Source organism: Watersipora subatra, chromosome 4, assembly GCF_963576615.1.
Source record: "Watersipora subatra chromosome 4, tzWatSuba1.1, whole genome shotgun sequence".
NCBI lineage: Eukaryota > Metazoa > Bryozoa > Gymnolaemata > Cheilostomatida > Watersiporidae > Watersipora > Watersipora subatra.
Window position 1 is genome coordinate 61,619,850 of NC_088711.1, and position 19,816 is coordinate 61,639,665.

The 19,816-nt window shown below is 36.7% G+C and overlaps 1 pseudogene; it reads left to right on the plus strand.

Moving 5' to 3' along the window:
• Window positions 1-338: 338 nt before the first annotated feature.
• On the plus strand, window positions 339-2,400 carry LOC137394437 (ADP-ribosylation factor-related protein 1 pseudogene; annotated as a pseudogene).
• The last annotated feature ends 17,416 nt before the right edge of the window (window positions 2,401-19,816 follow it).

Below are 19,816 nucleotides of genomic sequence, written 5' to 3' on the forward strand. Positions count from 1 at the left end.
ATATAAGTTCTGTGACCCTTCCTTTTCACCAGCAGTCAGACCCTCTGTGAGCCATCTTGGCCTTACTTTAGGTACGGTGAAGTTTTCCACTCACGTCACCACATCACCACAAGGGACTCGGTCTTTGCTACCATGAGGGCTTCTGCTTTTAAAGGTAGTTTTCTATTCTGAGGACTACAAAATTTTCAGGCATTAGCTTGTTGCTTCCTGAGTCGCCCTGTTTGTATTCTACAAACAATACACCCTGTTTGTATTCTACATTGGCATGTTCTATCTTACCTCCTGTGAATCTTCCCACAGTTTTACAGGTTACAAGAGTCTCTGACTCCTTCAATAAGATGATAGCCAATGAACATCTGAATGGAGTGCCTCTTCTTGTTATAGCCAACAAACAGGACTTACCAGAAAGCATTCATATTCCTGACATAAAAGCAGTGTTCAACACGAACGCTAGTAAACTTGGACTTTGGGACTGCAGTGTCATGGCTGTCAGTTCTCTTAAAGAATATGGTATTGATGAAGGTATAGAATGGCTGGTAAAGTGTCTGTCTCGCAACAGAAACCACCATCCTCCGACAGAACCTGAGCAGTGATTCAAATTAATATATTAACTGATTCCTGTTTCTCTTTTTACGTCTACATAAGATTGGATATAGTAAGATTATTTACTCCTGTAATATTTAATGTCTGAGGTGTGACCAAAAACCTACTGTAGCTTTATTTGCTGGTTGAGCAAAAAATGTTTAACACAGATTATAGGGTGATGTCCCATGTCAACATTTTTCCAATTGCCCTTTTTAAGGCTTCCACTTTGTATCAGTGAAAAGTTTGTTTTGCTTATTGATGCTTACTTCGCATTGTCTTTAAATTGCTTTAAAACTGTAGCCGTATATGGAGTTGACCTAGCATAAAATGTGTGGCTTTCAACCATCTGAGTTTTTGCTGTGAAATATTTATTACATACTAAATAGTAGCCCATTTTTTATTCTAAAGAGTTAGATCCTAATCATGTGTAATCAAGAAGTTCTTCTCAATTAATAAACAGTAGAATAGCTATTAATAACATAAAACGTGTGGTCACTTACCTACATTGAATGTCAAGAACCAGTGACCAACTCATTGTTCTATTTATTTAATCTAATAAAATATTGCTGTCTGATAAACAAACACTTGTTTGCTGCAACATGCATCCTCATCAATTAGTCATCAAGAGGCTCTTCATGGAAAATAGTCAAAGGCTGCTATTTATGTATAATGAAAACAATACTAGTTCTAGAATAGAACTTTTGGAAATCACTTGTGTAAGCAGACAACAACAGTCATGAGTGAGCCAGTCTTGGCTTCACCAGTTCAGTGTACTGGCTTCTTATTTAAGCTATTTTGTAATCAGCCCACACTTTTATGTGAACAGACACATTTGATGTTTGAAATATTGGTCTGCAGTTGGTTTCTTCTGTTCACCAATTTTAAAAGCTTGCGCAGGTTAAAAATTTAGAATGATGGAAGAGGTACTGTACTCAGGTTTTCTAGCTCGGTGGGGACAGACCTTGACCTATTTTTTTATGGTAAAAGGCACAGGAACCTTTTTCTGCCCTGTTGTCATATGTAAGCTATTATACATATTGCATGCAGAGCCAAGTCTTTAGTAGCAAGTGTCATAATTGGTCTATCTTCACCATCTATGAATTCTTTTGCACACCTTTTGCTTATGCAGAGTACTGACCATATACACCCTCCTGTCTGGTTTATACAAGCATCTCACACAAAAGGAGCAGTACTATGTACTCATTCTTGGCCTTGACAATGCTGGCAAAACAACTTATCTTGAGCAAACACAGACAAGGTTCAATAAAATCTATCGTCCTACAAATTTAGCACAAATTACTACAACGGCCAGTCTGAACATTGGTAAGATATATATCGGTAAGATGAGGTTCAACTTTTGGGACTTCGGTAATCAGTAGGAGCTACAGTTACTCCGGATAAGTACTATGAATAATGCCATGCTGTTGTCTATATGATTGTCTCAGCAGAAACCGGCAGGTATTTTTAATCGCTTATTACTGCATTGGCATGTTCTATCTTACCTCCTGTGAATCTTCCCACATTTTACAGGTTACAAGAGTCTCTGACTCCTTCAATAAGATGATAGCCAATGAAAATCTGAATGGAGTGCCTCTTCTTGTTATAGCCAACATACAGGACTTATCAAAAAGCATTCACATTCCTGACATAAAAGCAGTGTTCAACATGAGCGCTAGCGAATTTGGACTTTGGGACTGCAGTGTCATGGCTGTCAGTGCTCTTAAAGGAGGTGATATTGATGAAAGTATACAGTGGCTGGTTAAGCGCGTGTCCCGCAACAAGGACCACCATCCTCCGGCAGAACCTGAGCAGTGATTCAAATTAATATATTACCTGATTCCTGTTTCTCTTTTTTCGTCTACATAAAATTGGATATAGTAAGATTATTTACTCCTGTAATATTTAATGTTCAAAATTTATGCTTTACATTTATATAGTGATAGTTGTTAGTCAGTGATGACTGGTTACATAAAGATATATATTGTTCCTGATAAAGAGTTGCAGTCTCCTTTAACCATAGCAGATCACGGATTCGTATTTTCTCTACGCCAAATAGACTATTGCTGTATAGCTTTGTATATTTGTTTATAGAACAGCATATCATAGCACAGTACTTGAAATAAACTAACTGCATTTAACTCACTAACTATTGTGGTTGTTGTGTAGAGTGTTTTCTAAACAGTATGCGTCCAGCTCATCTATGTATATCATACCAACGATGGCTGCTGCTGGAGATTTTCACATCTGGTCATATCCTTCTAGAGATCTCATCATTCTGGAGAGTCTTATGAATCATCCTTCTCATATTATTACGGCCATTCACATAATGCTTTCTTACAGTTTCTCTTTCATATAAATATGTCCTAAGTATATTATTTGTTAAACTTCATATTCCAAGTTACTTGATCAGGTGCTATATTTAGTTGAAATCACAATCATGTTAGAGTGTGCTTAGATTGTTGCTGACCGATATACCACAAGTCACAAGTTTTTGTTTTTGTTTTATAATCGACACACATGCTGATAGGGGAGTGAAAAAAGGCTGCAGTTTTACATCAACTGTTAAAGCGTGTCTATAAATTGTGTCTATGTGAAACCTTACGTAAGGCTAATGACTAAATAATACAAATGTAAGTTAACATTTGGTTCAAGTTTATTGGCATATACTGGAACATGCGCGTCAATGCCTAAGAAAATGGCTTTCTGTAAATGATATATTACTTGGAAGAGAATTAGATGTGTGAAAACAAGCACCAAATTAAGTTTGTTTATTCATCATTGATTTTTTACGACAGGCTATTCAGTAGTCTGTGGTGACTGCAACTTTACCAAACCCTTTGATGCCTCGGTAATACTTTGTGTAGATAATATTCCTAGTGTTTGGATAAATATATTTGTTGTGTTTTTGAAACATACACAAACATTGTCATCATAGTTCTGTGAACCGCATTTATTATGTTAATATAACCTATATAAGGAATAACCACAGCTATACAAAAAAGTCAAAGTCACACTACAGGGTGTTTGAAACAACATTTACATATATATATATATATATATATATATATATATATATATATATATATATATATATATATATATATATATATATAGCATAGGAAGATAGGAGGAGCACTCATATTAAAGAAATTAATTAATATATTAACTAAGACCACGTGATATATTATCTAATTATATAAACAGTATAAGAGAATAACACTCATTCACATCTGAGTAGGATGATCCTAGTTAGTAAATGTTAAACTATGGAGTCAGTTATATATTAGTTCTATGGAGATGATGATGTTTGTCTTTTCTTCATGACAGCGAGCATTTTTATATTTTATATTGTCAACTATTGTTATTGTAAATTCTATCAACATCAACATGGTAAGTGAACTTTCAGTAACCAGCCTTTTGGATGTCTAATGCTTGCTTCTTATATTTTCTCGCATCTCTGTAGTGACCGAGTGAGTTGTGTGCTAAGCTGATGTGTAAGTAGCAGGACACAACATGCTTATGATCTGTGTTCTCTCCATACACAGCCTTTAGCATTTCTAGTGCTTTTTCGTGACATTCTAATGCTTTTCTGTAATCACCCAGTGAGCTGTGTGCTGACCCAATGTTATTGTAGCTGGTGGCAATAATGGTATGGTTGGTGTTTTCTCCATACACAGCTTTTTGCATTTCTAGTGCTTTTTCGTAATATTCTAATGCTTTTCTGTAGTCCCCCAGTGTGTTGTGTACTGATCCAATGTTACTATAGCTAACAGCAATATCGATGTGGTTGGTGCTCGCTCCATACACAGCCTTTAACATGACTAGTGCTTTTTCTTCATACTCCATTGCTTTTCTGTAGTCACCCAGTAAGTTGTGCACTGATCCAATGTTACTATAGCTAACAGCAATATTGGCATGGTTGGTGTTTTCTCCATACACAGCTGTTTGTATGACTAGTGCTTCTTCGTAATATTCCAATGCTTTTCTGTACTTGCCCAGTGACTTGTGTACTGAACCAATTCTACAGTAGCTAGTAGCAATATCAGTATGGTTGGTGGCCTCTCCATACACAGCCTTTTGTATGACTAGGGCTTTTTCATAATATTTTAATGCTTTTCTGTAGTCACCCAGTGAGTTGTGTGCCAAGCCAATGTTACCGTAGCTAGTAGCAATATCCACATGGTTTTTGTTCTTTCCATACGCAGCCCTTTGCATGACCAGTGCTTTTTTATAATATTCTAATGCTTTTTTGTAGTCACTCAGTGATATTTGTGCTGATCCAATGTTACCATAACTAACAGCAATTTTGGCGTGGTTCGTGTTTTCTCCATACACAGCCTTTTGTATGATTAGTGCTTCTTCGTAATATTCTAATGCTTTTCTGTAGTCACCCAGTGTGTTGTGTACTGAGGCTATGTTATTGTAGGTACCAGCAATATTGATATGGCTGGTGTACTTTCTATACACAGCTTTTTGCATGACGAGTGCTTTTTGATAATATTTCAAGGCTTTTCCGTAGTCACCCAATGAGTTGTGCACTGAGGCCATGTTATTGTAGCTAGTAGCAATATCGGCATGGTTGGTGTTCTCTCCAAACACAGCCTTTTCTATGACTAACGCTTTTTCGTAATACTCCAATGCTTTTCTGTAGTCACCCTGAGAGTGGTGCAATGATCCAATGTTACGGTAGCAAACAGAAATATGGGTATGGTTGGTTTTTTCTCCATACACAGCCTTCAGTATCACTAGCGCTTCTTCATAGTTTTCTAATGTTTTTTTGTAATCACCCAGTGAGTGGTGTGCTGAGCCGATGTTACAGTAGCGAGCAGCAATTTTGGTGTGGTTGGTGTTCTCTCTATACACAGCCTTGTCCATGTCTAATGCTTCTTCAAAATATTCTAATGCTTTTTTGTAGTCACCCAGTGAGTGATGTGCTGACCCAATGTTACAGTAGCTAGTAGCAATATTGGTGTGGTTGCTTTTCTTTCCATACACAGCCTTTAGTATGATTAGGTCTTTTTCGTGATATTCTAATGCTTTTCTGTAATCACTGATTGAGTCATGTACTAAGCCAATGTTACTGTAGCTGGTGGCAATATCAGTATGGTTTGCGTATTCTCCATACACAGCCTTTTGCATGATGAGTGCTTTCCTGTGATGTTCCAATGCTTTTTTGTAGTCACTCAGAGAATTGTAAGCTGATCTAATCCTACCATAGCTAACAGCGATATTGGCATGGTTAGTGTTTTCTCCATACACAGCCTTTTGTATCACTAATGCTTTTTTGTAATATTCCAATGATTTTCTGTAGTCACTCAGTGTGTTGTGTACTGATCCAATGTTACCATAGCTAACAGCAATATCAGTATGGTTGGTATTCTCTCCATACACAGCCTTTTGTATGACTAGTGCTTTTTCAAAGTATTCTAATGCTTCTCTGTAGTCACCAAGTGACTGATGTGCTGAGCCCATGTTATGGTAATTAGCGGCAATATTGGTATGGTTAGTTTTCTCTCCATACACAGCCTTTAGTATGATTACTGCTTTTTTATAATATTCCAATGCTTTTTTGTAGTCACCCATTGCGTCATGTTCTAAGCCAATGCTACCGTAGCTGGTGGCAATATCATTTTGATTGTTGTCCTCTCCGTACACAGCCTTTTGTATGGCGAGTGCTGTTGTGTAATGTTCTAATGCTTTTCTGTAGTCACCCATTGAGTTGTGTACCGAACCAAGGCAAACGTGGCTGCTAGCAATATTGGTGACGATTCTGTTTTTTCCATGTACAACTTTCAAAATTTCAAGAGCTTGTTCAGAAACATGTAATGCTTCACTGTAGTTACACAGTGATCGGTGTGTTAGACCAGTATTACGGTAGCTGTTAGCAATATCAGTGTGGTTTGCACACTCACCATGTACAGCCTTGTGCATCTGTAACCCTTTGGTGTGATACTCTAATGCTTGCCTGTAGTTACCCATTGACTGGTATGTTGAACCAATTTTATCGTAGCATTTTCCAATATCTGTGTTGTTAGTTCTCGCTCCATACATGTTTTGATTCATTTTCAGTCCTTGAGTAAAACACCTCATTGCTTTTTTCTGTTCACATAATTCCAAATATACTAAACCAATATTCTCATATGCGGTACTCTTATCCCTGTGATTGCTTTCAGATTCTTTTTCCATATTCAGATCTCTGCTTTTCGGTACACTTTTACTTTTCATCATATCTGACAGGCATTCATCATCCTTTACCTGTTGACAAAGGTGTAACCATCAGCCATTTTTATACTAGACATTGATCATTATTTCTTGCTGATGAACAGATGCGAAAGAGAAATGTTAAGTCTATATCGATTTCTACACACTAAAATGTTATGTAACAAGTTTATATAGGTAGGTTGGCAAGTTAGTACAGAATCAGAGTTCTCCAACCTATTGTACCTAGTAAATTTATAGCAACCAAGTACATACAGGTTATAATATAGTTGTGAATTCTCTAACAACTTGTCAGAGATTTAGTAGAAGCAAAAGGGAATTACAAAAATAGCTGGCTGTCTAGTCTTTTAATTATAATAATGAACAAATATTTTCCAAATTTTGAGTTGGAATTTTAAGCATGTTCTGTTTCAAATGTTTTCCAATCATGTTGAGTTCACGTAGCTAATTTTTGAAGAAAATTGCTAGTTTAGCATAGCAATTTTGGCATTACAAGATTAATAATAATTAATAATTATTTGGCATCAATCATTCACATTCATCTTTGGAACTTGATACGTAAACTACAGGGGGACCAAAGTAGGTGAAAAATCAATGTTGGATGTTGTCTACTTCAATAAACTCAATGATCTGTAGCTATTTTTTAAGATAGTTTTAAACTTGCAGCTGATAGTTCTAGTTAGGTTAAAATAATGATTTAAAAATGTATACAAATTGCATTTTTATAAACAAAATTTTTAAAACACAATGTTGCCATAAAATATATTGATAATATAGTAATTGAGTAAAATATAGAATATAATAGATATTCCTCTCCAACCAACTTGATTGTGAGGGTCAGTAACATTGTAAAACAATGCATTGTTATTATTTAATTAAACATATAACATGTTAAATAATACATGCTAGCTAATATCTATTACTATTTACTGTAATGTCTATCTTAGGGATATTAAAGACATACTTCTTTAAGCAGTTGCTGAGCACCTTTGTAGTCTCCTATCTCTTTACTGCAGTGTGCAGCTAAAAGTGCCCAAAGACTATGTCGATCATTTCCCTTGAGGAAGTGTTTAAAATATTCTAACGCGAGTTTGTAGTTTTTAGTGTAGTACAGAAGGTACACGCATAACTCGATGCGTTTTGTTTCAGAAAGTTCAGTTTGTGAATTTAGTTGAGGTGATAATGGCTTGCGCTTGAGCAATTCACAACACAAGGAGCAGCTGATTGAGTCAACTGGTTTACCAAGTGCTTTGCTTATCTCTGTTTTGGCTGCAGAATATTGACCTGTGAAATAGAGAACTTCTGCCTTTACCCAGAAGTCATTTTTAGGGACTCTAATATCTTCAAGTATTGAGGATATTTCAAGTTGCTCTTTGTTTTCAAATGGATCAGCTGGCTTAGGCATTTTTGAGTTGACAAATTCCTTGATGGGAATGAGTAAGCAGCCCATAAGTACTATCAAGTGTGCTGAAACAGCGTAAGATAACTCTCGATTACCCTGATAATACTTGTCAATCTGTACATAGTCGGTCTGTGATTTCATCTTGAGATAAGCTGAAGTTCGTATGTATATAGCAAGAGCGAGGAGAATATTTAGGTACTGATGAGTGTCTGGTGACAGATGGCCTTGCTGTCGAAGCTCTGAATAGATATCCCAGGAGTGACAACAACTGAGTCCAAGACACATTTTCATGTTGTTAGCAAGTAGAGTCGGATATCTGAATATCTCTTCCTTCACCTTGACATTCAGATTAGCTGGTGGTTGAAACTCAGCAAACTCAGGCAAAAAATCATATTTATCCATGTCTTTTACAAATGATTCTAAACGTTTCATTCTGACAGACTGATTTTCTTTCGCACACTCTTCATACGATGCTCTTTCAGTAGTAAACTGTGTGTAGAGCTGACTGGTACCTTCTGCTTCTTCACTAGAAAGTATAACAATAGTAGAGGAGAGCATGTCAGATTTATCTCCTGCAAACCCATCAAATGGTTTCTCTGCTTCTTTTTTGTAGAGTTCCATGAGCTGTTCTACCGTTAGTGTCAGACTCAAACCTCCCTCCTTACCATTACCTGTTGGGATGTTACCAGAGTTTGTAGTGATTCCATCTATTCTGTAGCCACTAGCAGCCATCTTAGTCAACTTACTTAGCTCACTGTTTGTCTTCAACTCATCGATATCAAAGGACTTCAAAGGACTCTCACCTAGATTTCCTATTCTGAAGTAGCTGTCTACTGCTAGTTTTTCAAAATAATCTGATTCCTTCTCCACGATGATAGCGTATTCTAGATCAGAATAAGGAGTTGCATCGCCCTTTGCTATGGAACCTAATCCAATGATAGCAAACTTACACGGAGCTTCTTCATCCTTCTTCTTCAGCACATCAATGCTTGCTTGGAGAATTTTTTTAGATACAATCGCGAGTCTCTCACTGCAGGTTTTGCTAGCTGAGAAAACTTTCTGACTAAATTCTTCTGCATTTCTAAAATTGTCCTTACTGAATATGTCATCATCACTCACAGAATTTCCTGAAGCATCAAGAGCACTAAAGTCTTTCCTGGCATTTTCTCTATATTTCTCTAGAAGTTCCTTATGTTTACTGATCATCTGCTGATGTTCATCATAACTGAGAGGATGGTTTCCTTTGTACCAACTTTCTTCTATGTCATAGACTAGTCTGCGTCTGTTGTCAGTTGGATTAAGAGTCACACTATAGTTAGCTAGCCCATGTGCCTGTAAAGCAATATTTTAGAAGCTATAATTTTATAAGTTTAGATTTAAGAAAAAATAAGTCTGCAAAAAGATTTTTAAAAAAGTCTCATTTGCAGCAGTTTAAAAGAAGACACAGTATATATATGGCTAATTTCAGGAGAAAAAGCTAGGGGTGTTGGAGCATTTTTAGGGCACGGTTTTTCGCAATGATGATTGACTGTAAAACCTGTATTTTAATTCAATTGCCCTCTATTTTTCAGCCCTTCTCCCATGGTGGCATTTTGTTAGAGGGAAGGCTCAAATAAAGTGTTGCCTTGTTTTTTTCTAATCCCTTCAGAGTTTTGGTAAGATAAATTTAACCCTTTCACTGGCGACGCAAATGCTGCCTATACTTAGCACTCTCCTTCGGGCAAAGCTACGCCAACTTTTCTTGATGCAAGAAATCTGGTGTACTTCTCTTTTAACTTGTTGTAGATCTTTAAATAAATATGCAGTGGAAATTTGATAAATATCCCTACAAATTTATATTCAATCAATGACTGTATAGCCAGAGTTGCAGTTTGTTGAGCTCTCAATTGTTTATTTCATTCTTTATTTGAAAGCAGTTTTTATACCTACACTATATTTAACGATGCTGAAGTAAAGCTTATTGCACTCATTGATATGTTTGCTATTGCTTTTAGTCAAAAGTAGCTTTTTATGTGTAAGAGAAGATTTATGAGCATCAATCTATTGTAAGCCAAGTTTAGATAACCACAATGATGGTAACAAATAAATTGCTATAAACCTAAAAGTTTATCAGTTCCATAATAAAAATCTATTAAATCCTACAAATGTGTAATCAAAAACAAGTGACGTAACCAAAACATGTTTATAACACACACAAAAACGAAATTGAACTTTTTGAAATAAAAGTATTTGAAATGTTTTTTTGGCCAGTTGCGTTCTGATTGTTGCTTGCATTTGGAACCATTTTATATTTTTTTAGCTATTAAATAATTTTCAGCCTCTGTTGGCTTCAAATATGTTGATGCATTGCTGAACTAGTAGATATCAGCATCTAAACTATTTCTTTAGCAGAGCAAAAGTTTTACCCAATGCTATTTGAAAAACTTTTTGCTGCTCAATAATGTGAAACTTTTAGATGCATGTGAGCTACACACAAATTTTAGTCTCAAAATAGTATATAGGCTACAGATTCCATCGTGACTGTCAACCAGTTTTTCAAGTATGTCGAAAAATCAAGATCGTGTTAAATAATGAACTACTAGCCTGATACAGTTACTAATTATTGCCATAGTGTTGCTTTCATAGTTTCAACAAAAAAACCGTAAAGCTTTGGAATTAAAAAACGGACTTCGATGCAAATGTTGGCAATAATAGCAATAATTTTTATTGATGTAGTTTATTGAGTAATTACTTAACACCATTTTCTGAACACTTTTATTGATCAATTATTATTATGGGCTCATTAAGATCAAAGAATGTCAAAGTGACAGTCATGTAATCATGTAGTCATGAACTACTAATAGCCTGATACAGTTATTAATTACTGCCATGGCAAAACTTTTAAAGTTTTAACAAAAAAACCGTAAAGCTTTGAAATTAAAAACCGGACGTCGACGCCAACGGTGGCAATAATAGCAATATTTTTTATTGATGCAAACAAGTAATTACTTAATACAATTTTGTGGACACTTTTTTATTGATCACTTACTATTATGGGCTCATTAAGATCAAAGAATGTCAAAGAGACGGTCAGGTAGAAGTGGCATTCAATTATAGGCTGGCGTTCGATTTTCATCCCTGTTCCTATAGTGGCAGCGTTCAAATAAAGGTAGCGTTAACACAAAGGTTTTACTGTAAGCTATTTATTGCTGTTAAGTGGCTTGGTTGCTAAACATTGGTAAAAGAGAACGATAGGAGGATGTTAAATTACAATGTGTATTAGATGGATTAATTTTAGCAAGGAAACAAAGAGGTGGAAGAAAAGGGAGATGAGAGGAAAAGGAGAGGTGAGGCTAGAAGAGTTACAGTAAAAGAGTGGAAAAAGAGTGGAAAAAGAGGAGAGGTGATGAAGGAGAAATGATAGGAGAGGGAAGAGGCAAGCAAAATGAGAGATGAGAAACACAGGACAAGTGATAGAGCTAATGACAGGAAAAAGAGAAGGGTAGATAAGGAGAGAAGAAAAATAAGGGGGAGGAGAAAGGGGAAAGGGGCACATGGAGAAAAGTTGGAGAGAAGGAGAGATGAGAAGAAAAAGAGATGGGGTGAAGGATAGAGATAGGTAGAGAGTGAGAGTGAAATAGTGAGACAGCATAACAGAAAGAAAAAGATAGCGAGAGAAAAATAGAAAGAGAGAGAGATAGCGAGGGAGAAATAGAAAGAGAGAGAGAGCGATAACGAGAGAAAGAGAGAGAGAGAAAGAAAGAGAGAAAGAGAGAAAGAGAGAGAGAAAGAGAAAGAGAAAGAGAGAGAGAAAGAGATAGAAAGAAGAAAATAGAGAAATAGAGATAGAGAGAGGAAAGACAGAGATAAGAGCGAGGGTATAAAATTCTAAGAAATGTATCTTTAAGGTAATGTTTAAAGCAAGTACCTGCAGGTAATGTCTCCAAGTACCAGAGTCCTCAGCTCTCTTTTTGTACTCTCTAGCTAATGTGTCAAGTTGGTTTAATTCATCATCTGTCATCATTTATTCTTCAGGTTTTTCTCCAATTCCAAAGCTGTAATGCAACCACATTGAATGTTGATGGAACAAGAATGTTTACATTTTACAGTAATTATTTACACAGTTATACCTACAGTGTATATGTTTTTCCTCTTTTGAGTTCAAACAAAGAGATATAATCATCAAAAATGGCTCTTTGTCTACTGATGGTTAGTTTCGTCCACAACCAATTTACTTTATTAGTTTCAGGTGCAGAAATTATTTTAGCAAGATTTACAAGCACAGGTTGTCTAATTTTTAAGAGTGTTAAGTTTTAACTACTATTATTGTATGCAGAAACAATTATACACTCTTATTCATACAAATCTGTTTACGGTCATAGCATTTTTAGTCCATGAGAACAGATGTTCTTAGTTTTGGACAAAACATCTCTGCATGGCTAGGAAAGGCTCTGTTAGAATAGGCTCTCTATTCCATAAAGGTTATTCAAGGGTCACTCACAGTCCTGCATAGGCATTTAATTATTTTAACAGCAGACTCAGCCTTACCAATGCTTTGTGAGTGCTTCAGGGCCTAAGTCATGTGCTTGGACTGCCACTGTTCAGCGACTTGTCTAAACTCAAAGTTAGCGTAGGAGAGAGCATTACCGCTATGCACACACAAGAGAACTCTGTGTTTAGCAAATATTTCTTTACATCCTTAGATTACTGTAGTAGCTCTATTGAGATGTTTGAGGTCAAAATATGGTCTTATTTTTTCATTTGCTTTCCTAGATGCCTCTGAAAAGGGAATCCAGTCTGTAGGTTCCTCAACTCTGCTTGTCACCTCAGCACTTTCAAGCTCTATTATATTAGCTATGACATCACAATTTGTGCTAAAAGAAATGGGTAAAAGTTTAGCTCTGCTAAATTTTGCTTTGAATCTAGTATCGGCAAGTTCTGCAGTACAGAAAAAAAGTTGAGATCGGAAGGCATTGTGGAAGGTATTGAACAACCAGAAGATGTTCGTTCCATCAAAAGCAACAATCAGAACGCAGCTATCTGAGCAAGCGATGTAAATACTTTTGTTCAAAAAACGTTAGTTTTTGTTTCTGCATGTAATATAAGTAAGCATGGTTTGTTTATGTCACTTGTTCATAAATATATATTTGTAGCATTTGATTGATTATAACTTATATAACTTATAAATTTGCAGATTTATAGCATATTATTTGATAGCACCATTGCAGTAATCTGATCATACAATGGGTCGACGCTCACAACTCGTCTTCTATTGTACAGAAAAAGCTAGTTTTTGCTGCAAACTGTAGCAAACATACTAATGAGTGCAATGAGTTTTTATCCACCATTGGTAAATATAGATATTAAATGAAAATATGTCTTTAAGTTTAGAATGTTATAAAATTGAAAGTTTCAATAAATTGCAAAGCAGGACCCAGGCTATAATATCATTGCAGATTAATTGCAAGCAATATATATATCAAACTGGCAGAATAATTTCTCAGCTACTCCATGCATATTTATTAACAGATTTTTGAAAAGTTGGAGGTAAGTTAGTAGGTTGATTGCATCCAAAAGGATTACTATTGCTCCACCGGAAAGAGAAGATTAAATATAGGCGACATTCGCTTGACCCATAAAAGGGCTAAATTTATCTTCCCAAAGCTCTGGCGGAGCCATTTGACAAATACAATACTGTTGTGGAGTGTGATCCACTGAGAGCTGAGCTAAGCTGAGCCGGGCTGTGCTCAGTCAGGCAGAATAACAGATGAGAGTTAAGCCAGTCAGAGCCAAGCCAAGCCCAGTAGAGCCAAGCCAAGCCCAGCTGAGTAGAAACAAGCCAAGCTAAGCCAAAGACGAGCTGGGTCAAGTCCAGCCAAGCAGAATGAGAGGTGGGGCCTACTCGCTATATAAGCCTGAACATATGTGTTAGAGAGCAGAGCTGTGTTTGGCCGGTGCATTGCCTGTTACTTAAGCATTCTTGTACAACTTATGAACTAAGCAGAAAATATATGTATAAACTCATGCACCGAGTCTTGTACTAGTAGAAGAAAGTGAAAGTCGCACAAAACTCTTACAGTAATGGCCTTCGATTGGCAGGCCTTCTTGTTTCAGGCATTGCAACTGCACTTTTGATACAAATACTTGATGCTGTGGTTCATAAAACCTATCATATTCAGGTATCCATTCAGCATAGTCAAACTTATCATTTTCACTTAGCTTAAAATTTTCATTAATAACCCTTTCTCTATCTCCTATAACTCTCAGCAGTTATATGGCCACTTCAACCTCGATGTCAGTGTCTGACTTTTTAGTCGCTTCTAAAAACTGTGTGAATAATTTCTTAAATTTTTTCAAACCTTTGGTTAAGTTGCCATATTTCTGTGCATCAGACATTAATAGACTCTCCCTCCATATTGCTAAATCTTTTCTTCTGACACCATATAAGCTGTATGATCAACTTACCGGTGTAGTTTTGGCTGTGAATGTAGATAAATAGTCTCAGCTCAGTCATTATGCATGGCCATGTTGTCACACTGTATATGTGATACCTGCTCTGCTTGTAGCCTCATAAAAGGTTAGAGTACAAGTGCTTTTTATGTCTCCTCCGCTGCGAGGCACACCTATGAGTGACTGGGTGCTTACATTCCCTTTACAGGGATACACAATGAATTCCTTAACCTATTAATGTGCTTTTCTTTTGTCTGGTACAAGTATAATAAGCAATCAGCATTCCAATCCAATAGCAAAATCAAGTGCATGTTTGCAATCAATATGTTGCCATGACTCGTATGATAAGCATTTGGGGCTGTGAGCAAATTGAGTTACTTTGCAATCCAGTGTTTTAATGAACACATGCGCGATGCGTATTTGACTTCATAGGTAAAGCGTTAGCCTAATTAATCCACTATATAAACGGCAATCGGTGTCTGTGTGTCCGCCTTATAGAGTACCGTAATTTTTGGACTATTATCGCTAATCTTTTCTGATAGTTTGAGCCATGCGACTTATATAAGGGTGCGAGCTATTCTGTGTTTTTTCTTTCACTGCTAGGCCGCATTAACAAGAATCTCTGATTATTGCGCCTCTATACATAAGCTATTCATAGTTTTCTCACAAAAATGATGTGATCTCCGGTTAGTGCGCCTCTTTACAGTGCCCAACGGCACTGTTCTGCTTTAAACAGAAATGTTGCTGCCGTGTTAAAAAGCACCTTCCTGAGTTCTGCAGCCTATACAAAAGTACCCATACAGCTATACAAGTGTACTACTCATTAAATTAAATAAATTAATGAGTACTAATTTCCATGCAATTGATATTTACTGCCAACGTGTACCGAGAAGGTCACGTGAACTTTTGTTTCTTGCGGCCACTGGAAAAACGCAGTTCTCATCTACTAAACTTCTACATCAAAAAGGTAAGTACTTCTTATTCAATGTTGTATTGTATACGAATTGCCACACTTCAACTGCTTAATAGCGTTGGATTTGCCACTGTTTGTGATAGTGGGACAAGTTCATTTCCTTCAGCAGCTGAGTTACTAATTTTTTTTCAGCTACGAGTAGGCCTACTGAAACTTACTACTACAGAACTTGCACGAGTACTCAGAGGGTTGCAATAGGCGATGGTGAAAAAAAAGAGAGCAGCTGGTATCGACTTACTGTCACCCTGCTTTAGCCATGACCAGCTGTATGTCGCCTGCTGAAAAGTAGGCACAAGCCAAAAACTGTTTGTTCATACACCCTACAGAAAAACAAAAAATGTTGTTTATCCGCAAGTGTTGCGTTGAACTAACATTGTGTTATTGTTATGTCATGCTATGTTTTTCATGTTCTGCTATACCACATGCAGCATTTTCTAACATATTTTTCAGTATATATATATACTTTCATGCATTTGTTTTCCTTATTGTATCTTATAAAAAAGGCTATCATGTTGGCGTTATGTTTTATTATTTTAAGGTACTAATGTTGTATCTGCCTTGACATCATACTGTCTGTGCTGTTATACATGTAGATATTATCGACACAACCTCATTACTGTTTTTATATACCATGTCAAAACACAGGCTATGAAGAACTGGTGAACCATGATTAGGGTTTTAAGCATGTAGAAGTCTCCATTCAATAAATGCTGGCGATAGCGAAAAACTTTGTATAATTTTATAAAAGATGCAAAATTTTTCTATACTGCCAGTTTTAAAAACTTCAGTTCGCCTAGCAATGTCAATTGCATTATCAGTTCTCTGTACACAAATAGGCCAACTCCGAATTGAGTGGTTTGAGACTGATGCATTGAAGACTAGCTGTAAAACGCAATGCAAATTTCCATTGTTCTCTCCAACATTATTGACATATATGGCTGCATATGTATATGCATAGTGTTATCATGGCCAGAAATTTCAGTAGTCTGCATATTTGGAGTTGTTTTACAGTATGAAAGACAACTCTCAATAGATCTCTTGCTGTACATGAATCTGCTCCCGTGAATGGGTAATGCAGCTAGCGGTTTGGGAATGCGCGGGAGACCTTTTTTGCCCCGAATGCAGCAAGAGTCCCCAGGCGCGGCTTTCCGGATGAATGAGTTGGCGGGTGCGAGGCGATTGATTGCAAAGCGATTGAGTGCTAGGCGGTTGATTGCGAGGTGATTGATTGCAAGTGGGAGGCAATTAGTTGCGAGGCGATTGATTGCGAGGCAATTGGTTGCGAGGGCGAGGCAATTTATTGCAAGGTGAGTCCGAGGCAACTGATTGCGAGGTGAGTGCAAGGCGATTGAGTGCGAGGCTATTAATTGCGAGGCGAGTGGGAGGTGATTGCAAGGCAAGTGCAAGGCGATTAATTGCGAGGCAATTGATTGTGAGGCGATTGATTGCAAGGCGATTGATTGCGAGGCGAGTGCAAGGCGATTGATTGCGAGGCGGGTGCGGGCGGATTGATTGCAAGGTGATTGATTGTGAGTGCGAAGCGATTGATTGCGGGGTGAGTGCAAAAGCGCGATTGTCAACTATTCGGCGAGTAAAGACTGGTCAGCCGAGGCGGGGCTCGGCGGCAAAAGTGCGCGATCGTCAACTGCAAATATAGACGGGTATGGATGGATGCATGAATCTAGACACATGAATCTAGAGTATTTATTAGATTTTACAAGCATCTCGCTGTAAAACACATTGGAGATTTCCATTGTTGTCCCCAACATTATTGACATGTATATGTGTACGCATACTCTGATCAGGGCGACAATTTCAGTAGACTGCATATTTGGAGTTGTTTTGCAGTATGAAAAACAACTCTCAATAAACCTTATGCTGCATGTGAATCTGTTCCTGGAGGCGGGTAATGCAGCTAGTGCTTGTATAAAAACCGATTTTTGTTCAGTTTGGTGACATTTAGTCCATTTCTTGTGCTCACATGCATAACGCAAATACGGTATCCACTTTTTGAAAGCTGGTTACTTGGAGTATTGAAAGCTCGCATATCTGCCAAGCCAAACACGCCTGTATGAAAAACGAATTTTGTTTATTCCGGTGGCATAATAATCTATTGCATACTGGGTAAATTCATATACTGCTTTATATTGGGTTAAAACCTTTGCACGCTATAATAAAAAATGTCAGATGTCATTAAAACCATTTTAGTCAAATGTAAAAGTGATAGGTAGAAAATTAGTAAACATTGTAAATTGATACAAGCCGTCATGCTCCTAAGTCCCAGCCATGACTTAACTACTACTAACTATTAAGCTGTAATACACCCGAGTCTAGTTATCAGTTGACTAGATATAGATTAACCATTTGTTCTACTATATAGGAAATCTACTAAACTTCAACAAGCCAATTATAAAGACCGTTCCTATAATACACTCAAAACTTGTTGTCAGGTGATGGGATTGGACTAAATTGGCTACTATTTTATGCTACTATATAGCTGTTCATTTGTGGTGGAAGCCAATCAAAAAGGCCAGAATGGCCCGCTGAGTTTCTTAACAGCTGGCCAGATTTTTGAGCTGTTACTGACTGGATGCATGCACAATCAGTCCACCATGATAAACATAGCCAGCCAGTTAGATACAGCTAATAAAGCTGGCAGGGCTAAAACTAACCCGGCTATCAAGCTATGGCTAATATCGCAATAAACTGCTCGGGCTAAAGGTGGCAAAATTTATGACATGCTGTCCCTACTAAAGTCATGTCCCCTACGCACCATTAGCCAAGCTTGAAAAACAGACAGGGCTTACCAGCTGCGATCATATACATGTATAAGGAGGCCAGATGAGCCAAGGAAAGCAGAGATCAACTGGCAGTCTCCCGCATGCATTTCTCTTGTATGTGCACCCATTGAATTTTATTATGTCTATTTGTATATCATACACATGTAACTTCGCCATTGTAATCAAAGAGTATGGTTCTTGTGGAGCAGTAAAAGGAGGTAGCGGGTTTATTCAAACGTTACTAAACACACATAGATCACCATGATTTGCTGAGCAGCAACTTTTATGCTCATAAATTATGATAAAATTTGACTAACCAATTTAAAACAGTCAACCAATTTAATGAACATATGTAATTTTTTTGCAGTCAACTCTACTGAAATTCAATGCTTGATATTTTTCTCAAAACTTATAAAATCACATTGAGCTTTGTTTCCCAACTATACTACTGTTCTTGTCTATTAAAAATATAAAAAGTTTTTATAATTCAAACTAAAACCTAAGAATCTAAGAATTGGTAAAAATCTATAAACAGCCATTAATTCAAAGTAGTCTGATCAGCTTTGGCTGGAGTCATTAATAGAAACACAGAGAATTATGTTAAATTTTCATATGGAATACTTCTCAAGGTATCTTACTGCCTACCTGCATCTATTTCTAATACCAAAACACGATATTGACACAAACAGTCGTGCCACAGTATTCTTTTCATTAGACTAAAATACATCTGCTATGTTAATACCATTATGTCTATTAACTAGTCTGAATACAGAAGGTCTGCTAGTAACTATAATAATTTCTTGTTATAGAAGGTCACTTTACCAAGTCTACCAGAAGAAATGAGAAATAAGATAAGTTTGTAGAATAATTGGAATTGTATGATGAACTAATGACCTGCTTTTTACCTGGTACTCTTATCCTCAGCTAATCCTGTGCTTATCTCCTGTACTTAGTGCTGGTTAAACCTGTTGTTGCGGTTATTGTTGAGGCTTCCTATGCGCTGCGCTGTTTGACCTTTGTTCTTGTGGCCTGACTTACAGGGGAGTTAAGTTATAATAGGACCTTAGCTTACCACAGTGAGTTACGCATAAGTTAATAAAAAGTTACTATAAAAATTAATATGTAAAAAAATATGTAAGAATATTAGGAGAATTGTTCAAAGAGACAAAGGTCAGTATCATTTGCATTTCTGTTGAATAAACCCAACAATACTAATACTGCATTTTCACTTTAACCATGACTCATACTTTTAATCCTCATATTTAATATTTTAATTCAATCTTTAGTTTAATTGATTAATGTTCTTACTTGTATTGATTTGTTATATTTGCTTTTTAGTCGGTTAAAATGGTTTCTTTGCTAGTATTGTTTGTAAATAAATAAAACGGAGGCCAAAACGCATTCATAATTTCATTGTTACACTCATGC